The sequence below is a fragment of the Camelus dromedarius genome, chromosome 7 (assembly GCF_036321535.1).
Source record: "Camelus dromedarius isolate mCamDro1 chromosome 7, mCamDro1.pat, whole genome shotgun sequence".
Lineage (NCBI taxonomy): Eukaryota > Metazoa > Chordata > Mammalia > Artiodactyla > Camelidae > Camelus > Camelus dromedarius.
This window is the reverse complement of record NC_087442.1, coordinates 5,893,619-5,901,440: the sequence shown is the minus strand read 5'-3', so window position 1 is coordinate 5,901,440 and position 7,822 is coordinate 5,893,619. Positions and strand designations below refer to the sequence as shown.

The following is a 7,822-nucleotide window of genomic DNA, read 5'->3' as shown; positions in this document are numbered from 1 at the left end:
ATGACTACAAGTCAGTGAGGAAGAAGACAGGACAACCCAATAGGAAGATGGGACTGGAGCAAGCACTTCACAAAAAACAATATCCAAGTGGCCAGTAAATTGGTACATATTGCCACTTTGGAAAATTTATGTCATTAATTACCAAAACAGAATAACTGCATACCTATGATGCAGAAAGGCTACTCCTGGGTGTATACGTAACAGAAGTGTGTACATGTGTTCAAAGACACATACAGGAATTTTTATATCTGCTTCTTCCTAACAGCCCTAAGCTGGCAGCAACCCAAACGCTCTTCACTAGTAGCTTAGCTAAATAAATAATGAATATTCATATAGCAGAATAGTATACAGCAATGAAAGTGAACAAACTTCCTACATACAATAGCATGGCTGGATGCCACAAACATAACAAAGGGAGAAAGACGTATAAAGTTCAAAATAAGCCAAAAATGGTGTCAGAAGTTAGAATACTGGTCACTTCTGGAGAGATGACATTATGATTGGGTGGATGCAGAGGGTGGTCTTTGGGTACTGGTAATGTTTTTTCCTTCTTTTTGTTTTTAAATTAAGTTCTAAAACTAATTTTTTTCTAAGTTTTCAGTTTGAAAAGCCTCAAATCTATAGAAAAGTTATAAAAAAGTACAATGAAAATTTTTATACCCTTTACCCAACTCAACAACGGTTAGCATTTTGCCACATTTACTATTTCTGGCCCTGCCCCTCTGTATATATATTTATATATTTTCCCAATTCATGAGAAAGTTGGTTGAAGCCATCCTGGCACCCTAAATATTTCAACATGTACTTTCTAAGAAAAGGGCATTCTCCCGCATAACCACAATACACTCAGGGAGTTTATCAGTGATACAGTCCAATCATCTATTATGCAATCCATATTCTGTATTTTTCAATTGTCTCAATAATGTCATTGATAGTTCATTTATTTCCAATGCAGGGTCCAGTCGAGGCTCAGGTATCATATCTAACTGTCCCTGTTTTAAGGTCCCTTTGATCAGGAATCATTCTCTAGTTTTCTGTTCTCTTTCATGAAATTGACACTTTTGAAGGGTTTGAACCTATTGTTTTGCAGAATATTCCTGCAGTCCACATATATACCACAGCGTGGCTGGATCTCACAAAAATAACATTGGGAGACAGTGTATGTAAAGTCCAAATATAGGGCACAAATGCGTTAAAAGCTGAGATAGTGGTTACTTTTGGGGAGAAAAGATTTGTCTGATTATTTCCTCATTATTTAAATTAAAGGTCAATATTTTAGCAAAATGACTACATAGATGATGATATGTCCTTCTCAGTGCATTACATCAAGAGGAAATGATGTTAGTTTGCCACACTATTGATGAGGTTGAATTTGATTAATTGATTGAAGTGATGCTTGACAGATTTTTCTATATCCGGTTCCCTAACAGTTTTCATCTGAACAATTTAGCAACCATTAATGATTCTTATCTAAATCAATTTTTACCAATAACGATGATCTTATTTTTCTATCCTTCCTTTCACATTTATTAGCTAATTTTTTTGTAAAGATTTTGTAAAGCTTTCCCCTCTCTACCTAAAATTAAAAAAAAACTTGTTAACATGGATTCATGGATTCTTTAATTTAATAAGCTATAATACATTCTTCTCTTCATTTGTTTTGATGTTCAAATTGTCCCAAATTCAGCTTGTAGTGAGTCTCTTCAAAATAGCCCTGAGTTCTGTTGACATGTCTCCATCAGTTTTTCAGTACTTTCCTACCTTCTGGCACAATATGTTCCATAATTACATTTTTGGTTTCCTGTTCAGCTCTGGAATCAGCCAAATCTTCAAGTTTCTGGTTCTTTTTAATGATGGTTAATTTAATAACCATGATATGGACATTAGGAGTGCTCATTGCAACAGAGATGTTGTTTCTAGTGCCTTTTCAGAGGGCAGAGTTAGGACATATGTGTGTGTGTGTGTGTGTGTGTGTATGCTTGTGTATTCACGTGTGTATTCACACAGCTACTGACAATTCCAGGCCAGCTCCACAGTTCTTCCTTACCCATCTCCAGTCCATATTTATATCTCCTGTCTCTCACAATTAGAACCCTGTCTCCCCAAATATCAATATATTTACTCGTTTGCTCAAAAAATAGGTTTTGTAAGTTATACCATTTGGTTCCAGGTGCAATGTTAAATAGAAACACTGCTAACAGGAGGGTGTTTACTGTTACGTAGACAGTGTCGTGATATGCACAACGCTGTTGAGTGAGGGGCGTCCTTCTGAAGGACAGGCTCGATGTGAAAGATTTCTTCTTAAGAAAAGGAGTCAAAATAAAAAAGAAAAGAAAAGAAAGAAAGAAACACTGCTAACAGGCATCCGTGCCTTGTTTCCAGTTCTCAGGAGAAGCCGTATGATGTTGCCCGTTGGGTGTGATGCCTGGTGGACGTGTTTGTCTTCGTTCGTTCTACAGACACCTCCGATGGATATTTTTTGAGTATTTTTCTTTTAAGCAAGAGAAATTTTAATATGGGGATTTCCCTAATTCCTTCCTTGCTTTTTTTCCTTTTCAACAAGAGAGGCGAACATTTCCAAGGGAGCCAGGAGACCTACGTGCAAGAGTGCTAGGTGAAAATGCGTCACGATCTGTGAACTGGCTCATCTCTGGCAAGAAAGAAGAGAACCCCAATGCATGGAAATGTACATGCTCAAGTTTAGATAAACAGACATGAAAATACCAGCAGTGTTCATTTGGCTGGTGGTACCCGAGATAATTTGCACTTACTCCATACTTAGACGTCTTCGCTAATTTTGCTATCTTTACTTCCATCCAACAAATGTTTATGACATAGCGACTTCACACTTAGTGCTGTGTTAGGCACTGCAGAAAGATACAGAGAGACTATCTTTTTACTTTTCCAACAATGTAAAAAACATGTCACTAAATTAAATTGATGGATGGTGAGAGGCTATTTCCCTTGTCCTGGATTTCTTTTGCAAGCCCCTGTGTATTCCAAGCTCTGGTCTCCTGCACACAGCTGTAACAGGCACTTTCACCAACTTTTGGGATCTACGTGGCCTTCAGATCTTGGGGTGGTGTTGGTCAGGGGCTAGGTTCGCTTCCTAGGGCCGCAGTGCTGTGCCTCAGGCCAGGGGTTCGCCCAGTGGAGGCATCTCTGGTCCTGATTCTCAGGGAAGTCCCTGCTGCTCCAGTTGTGCTGACCTTCTGGTTTAAGGGCCCTTGGGACAGCTGAGGCTGCTTCCTAGGCCCCAGGATGGCGGTTGTGGCCCCTGGGGCAAAAAGTTGAAATAATTTGTCTGGATTTAGTCAAGACCCTGCTGAAAGCCAAGAAATAAGTGTGGTAAGAGGAAAGAAGTGCTAAGAGAATGAGCTGGGCAACTGAGCCCCACCTATGCCCCTCATCCACCCAGCAGGGGAGAGGGGGAGGGTGGGGAGGAGGAAGACAGTGCTGGGGGCAAGTTTAAAGTAGATGGAGCTTGCTGAGGTGAGGAAGGAAGGCAGGGGTGGTCCAGCTCTTAGCAATGATTTTTCCAGCAGGGGCCTTCAAAGTGGTACCAAGAAAAATGAGACTGAAAGATTGTGAGTAGAGAAAGTTTTGGGGGGGGTCAAAATTAGGGGGGAGGAATCTATGTGGAAGAAGAGTGCCAAAAGATGCTAATCTGCTGGAAGGTAAGATTTCCATATCTGCAGAACTTTCTGAGAGTCAGTGGAAATTTCAGAGCACAGTGAGTGTGGGCATTTCAACACAGGTGAAAAGGTTTTTATTAGGCACACCTAATAGGCAAGGGGGTATAGCTCAGGGGTAGAGCATTTGACTGCAGACCAAGAGGTCCCTGGTTCAAATCCAGGTGCCCCCTGAGATAATTTTGATTTTAGGACTTATACCAAGTGGCCCCTTCGGGTTGGCTCTTCTTAGTTAGTGAGGGAGATGCGGGCAGAAAGGAAGCTGGTCTAGGTCACCTCCTGGGCTGGGGCAATGGAAAGTCCCAGAATCAGAAATGTGGTTCTAGCGAAGACCACGTGGTTAAGGTGATATGTGGACTCAAGGCTCACGGAAGCGTTAGAACCCCCTGGAACTTGTGGGAATGTAAACATACACATTTCCTGGGCCCTCTTTCTAGAGACCTGGACTTGCTGGGCCGTCTTCCTGTTCATCCATCCACATCACAGGACACCAGATGGTTTTCCCGGGTGCCACATTTAGCAACTGTGTCCTGGGTCGCTCTAAACGCCCCTCTGGGAGAACAGCAGTGGCTTTAGATGCCTTGCCATGAACTGGCTGGGGGTGGGGAGGAAGCTGCGGTGCTGCCGGGTGGGATGGGGTCCTGGCATTGGGGGAGGGTTTAGCTGGCAGTGGAGCTGTCCTCATGGGCTGACGGAAAATAAACAGAGGTGTTGATGCGGCCACACGGGTGCTTATCAGACAGGTATAACAAGTGAGGGGCCTGTGTGGTTGAACCACACTGACCCCATTTTGTCAGCTCCAACTGAGGCCCGCAGTCCCACCCCCGCCCCTTCTGCAGTGACTGAGTTTTAGCCCACTCACAAGGAATGTGCCCAAGACAGGTAAGCTCCCTATCAACTCTGACCCTTGCCTTCAGCTGATACGAACACTGCAAGAATGCCTTTTGCTGACACAGATGGTTAACGGTCTGCATAATGGTCATGAGATAGGGGGGCTGGGCACAGGGGACTGGTTCCCAACAGTGCTTCTCCCGTGGTAGTCAGATTCTATCTTTAGCTTTGGCCCCTTTAAATCCCCTGTACCCCTGTCGGCAGCACAGAGTCCAGCTGCAGATGCTTCTGGATCGCTGCCCACCAGATCCTACCCGGACGTAAGGAATCCACAATAAACTTCGTATTTGTACTTATGGAGTTGCCTGCTTCCTTATTCAGTCTTAAAGGTCCTTCTCAGTTCAGGGGATATTATTCAATATCTCCACCTTCCAACAACCTGCTTTCAGTTTTCTACTAATTGAAGAAATGCCTTTTCACCTCTGGGTCCGATGGAATTGAGCCTTCCTAGGGCAGAGGAGAGGATGCACTGTTTGGATCTTTGCCAGGAAGCCTCTAGCTTCTTGTAGCCCCAGGTGAACTTCCCCAGGGCTGACCACCCCCCGTCCCCACCCCCGCACCATGAACACTTATCTGTAGAGCCTTGCAGATGTCCCTTTTCCTGTGAACATGTCCCGTCTCTACAACACATAGCCACCGCCGTAGGGGGAAAGGGGAGCTTTGATGCCTCCTGTATGCTCCCCCGTTACCAAGCAGAGGGCCACATTGCAGAAGGCCCCCAGGACTCCAGGCGCATGGTCCTGAGCTGCTTCCGCAGGGTCTGCACGGAGTGAAGGGACTAAAGACAGGGTAGTGAGGGGGCTGTTAAGGGAGCACGCTGACTGTCGGGGACTGGCGGCAAGCCACTTTCAGCCATGAGGCCCTGTGCCATGCCCAGGGCTACTTCCCTGCCCCCTGTATTCAGGCAGGGACCTCAGTCACGTGCCTTGAAGAGGGACCCTGGAAATGCACTGTGGGATGTCTGCTTCCAATCTGAGCAGCAGAGACTTGCTCACCCATGGGGTGAATGAGTTGCAACATGTTTTCTCAGGAAGATAAACCAGGTGACCTGCCTTTAGAGAGTCTTTCAGTGCTGACCATTGAATAGTGGAGGAAGGCTGGCAAAGGCAGTGGTTTCTGTTCTGTTCTAATTGGTGCTTAGTTATTCTTTGTGGCAGCATCTGGATGGTGGACCAGTTGTCTCTTGAGGGCACTCTTATTTCAAGTCAATAAATCTACATCATGACCACGTGGGGGCGCTTCTAGCCAATTCACCCCTGCATCAGATTTCAGTGTGTGAGTTTAGTCCCTGCTTTATTTCACTTGAAATTCTTATTTTGGGAAGCCTCTCAATCCACACAACCTCTCCAAACACTCACAAACAAAAAAGGCAAAAATATGAAGCCAGTCCTGCATAATTCCTGGCAGGTTTTACCTTCCACAACAAGGGAATAATAATAGCCAACAAAAATATAATTATAGCTGCAGTGTTAACTTACATAAAATATTAGCCCAAGAAACATGAGGTTATCACTAATTTCAGGGAAATTAAAAAGATCCAGGTTAGGGATTGGGATGTTCACCAACTTCCCCAGCTGCCCCCAGTTTTAGGCACAGATGCACAGCCTGGAGAGGCACCTTATGGTGTAGGTACTGCGTGTGTGCCCAAAGAGGCTGGGCAGGATCTCTTCCATTTGCTGTTTTGTAGTGCAGAACAAGAGAAGAACAGGCAAGTGAATTCTACAGGCCCTTCCAGTAGTAATCATCAGCTCCTCTGGGCTGCTGCTGTCATCACAGGCTGAGGAAGAGGGGGAGATGCAGGCCTGTGAAGGGATAGGGTGATGGGACTCTGGGACCCGAGGGAAGACCTCTTAGGGCTGAGTCTGTGGAGGAATAAGCTACAGGTCTTACCAGCTCTCTAGAAATAAGTAGAAACATTCAATATGTTATAGGAGTCCTGGGTGTGACTAGGCAGGTAAAAGGTGGTTATTAGACACCTATAGCAGGTAAGGGGGTATAGCTCAGGGGTAGAGCATTTGACTGCAGATCAAGAGGTCCCTGGTTCAAATCCGGGTGCCCCCTGTCTGACTGTTTTCTATTAATGGAAGCAGTTACTCTTTCCATTTTCCTCCGTCCATGACAATTAGGACCCCCTGAAACTGGAAGCTACGGGTCAGCCCTTGTAGAACAGCAATCTGGGTGGAGAGCTTCCTCTCATGTCTTCCTGCACTAATACTCTGGGTATCCCTTCATGGCATCTGGATTTTTAAAATTTTATCTGTATCTCATTTCTCCAGCTCTGTTGGATCCTCGAAGAGAAGGCAGGGACTCTGATGCAGACTGCTGGGCTTTTTCAGGGCAGATCAGAGAGCTGTAGAGACAGCTGACTTCCCAGGAACAGACAAAAAATGGTAACCCTAAATTATCACCCTCCCCTCTCCTTTCCACCAAAACAGTTTGGCACAGTGCAGTGGGGTCAGGCCTCCGAAGACCAAGGGCTGGGAGCCCAGGTAGTGGCATGTGGGTAGTTTCGCAGACCTTTGGCCAGCTCTCGGGCTAAACCAAAAAGGCAAAGAGAAACAGGATGGGGGGTTGAGAGGCAGCATCTCTCCTTTTCTCCCCGTTGATGACCCCACCCAGGGACAGAGGCCTGGAAAGCTACAGACCTGAAGGAAGATGTCTTACTATGAGCCAGGTCTGGCAGCTTCCAAAAAGTCAGTCCTAGAGGAGAGCTATAACTTGATTTTGCAGAACTGAGTGTTACCACACAGATGAAAGGTATTAATTAAATAACACTAGCATCACTGGGGGTATAGCTCAGGGGTAGAGCATTTGACTGCAGATCAAGAGGTCCCTGGTTCAAATCCAGGTGCCCCCTACTTTATTATGTGCTATTTTGTAGTTATAATTAGGCACACGCACCTTACATGGGCCCCAGTGAAGGTTTAGGAAATCCCCATTTGTTGGGGTTTGTAGGAACAAACCTAGAGCCACTCTCTCAGGGTGGCATAATATTTGGCCATGTGATGTCCCTGGGTGTGTATGGGGCTTACCTCCTCAACCCCACTGTAATCACTGAAGGGCAGGAAGGCGCCCCTGACTTGGAATCCCCTACTGCATTAGTCCCGTGCACACACAGTAGTGTCTAGAGACTGCCCAGTGGATAGTCCGTTCACCTGCCTGCACACCCCACCTCCCATCCCACGCTCAAGGAGAAATGGTGCTTAACTTGGTCCTGGGCTGGCCAGTGAGTGCCGAGG

General features: G+C 45.6%; 3 non-coding genes across 3 annotated transcripts; all 3 read left to right on the top strand.

The window, feature by feature from the left end:
- Positions 1 to 3,793: 3,793 nt before the first annotated feature.
- Positions 3,794 to 3,865, top strand: TRNAC-GCA (transfer RNA cysteine (anticodon GCA)). The gene has a single exon. It is a non-coding gene; the product is annotated as a tRNA-Cys (tRNA).
- A 2,707-nt stretch (positions 3,866 to 6,572) lies between these two features.
- On the top strand, positions 6,573 to 6,644 carry TRNAC-GCA (transfer RNA cysteine (anticodon GCA)). Its single transcript has one exon. It is a non-coding gene; the product is annotated as a tRNA-Cys (tRNA).
- Positions 6,645 to 7,368: 724 nt separating this feature from the next.
- Positions 7,369 to 7,440, top strand: TRNAC-GCA (transfer RNA cysteine (anticodon GCA)). The gene has a single exon. It is a non-coding gene; the product is annotated as a tRNA-Cys (tRNA).
- The last annotated feature ends 382 nt before the right edge of the window (positions 7,441 to 7,822 follow it).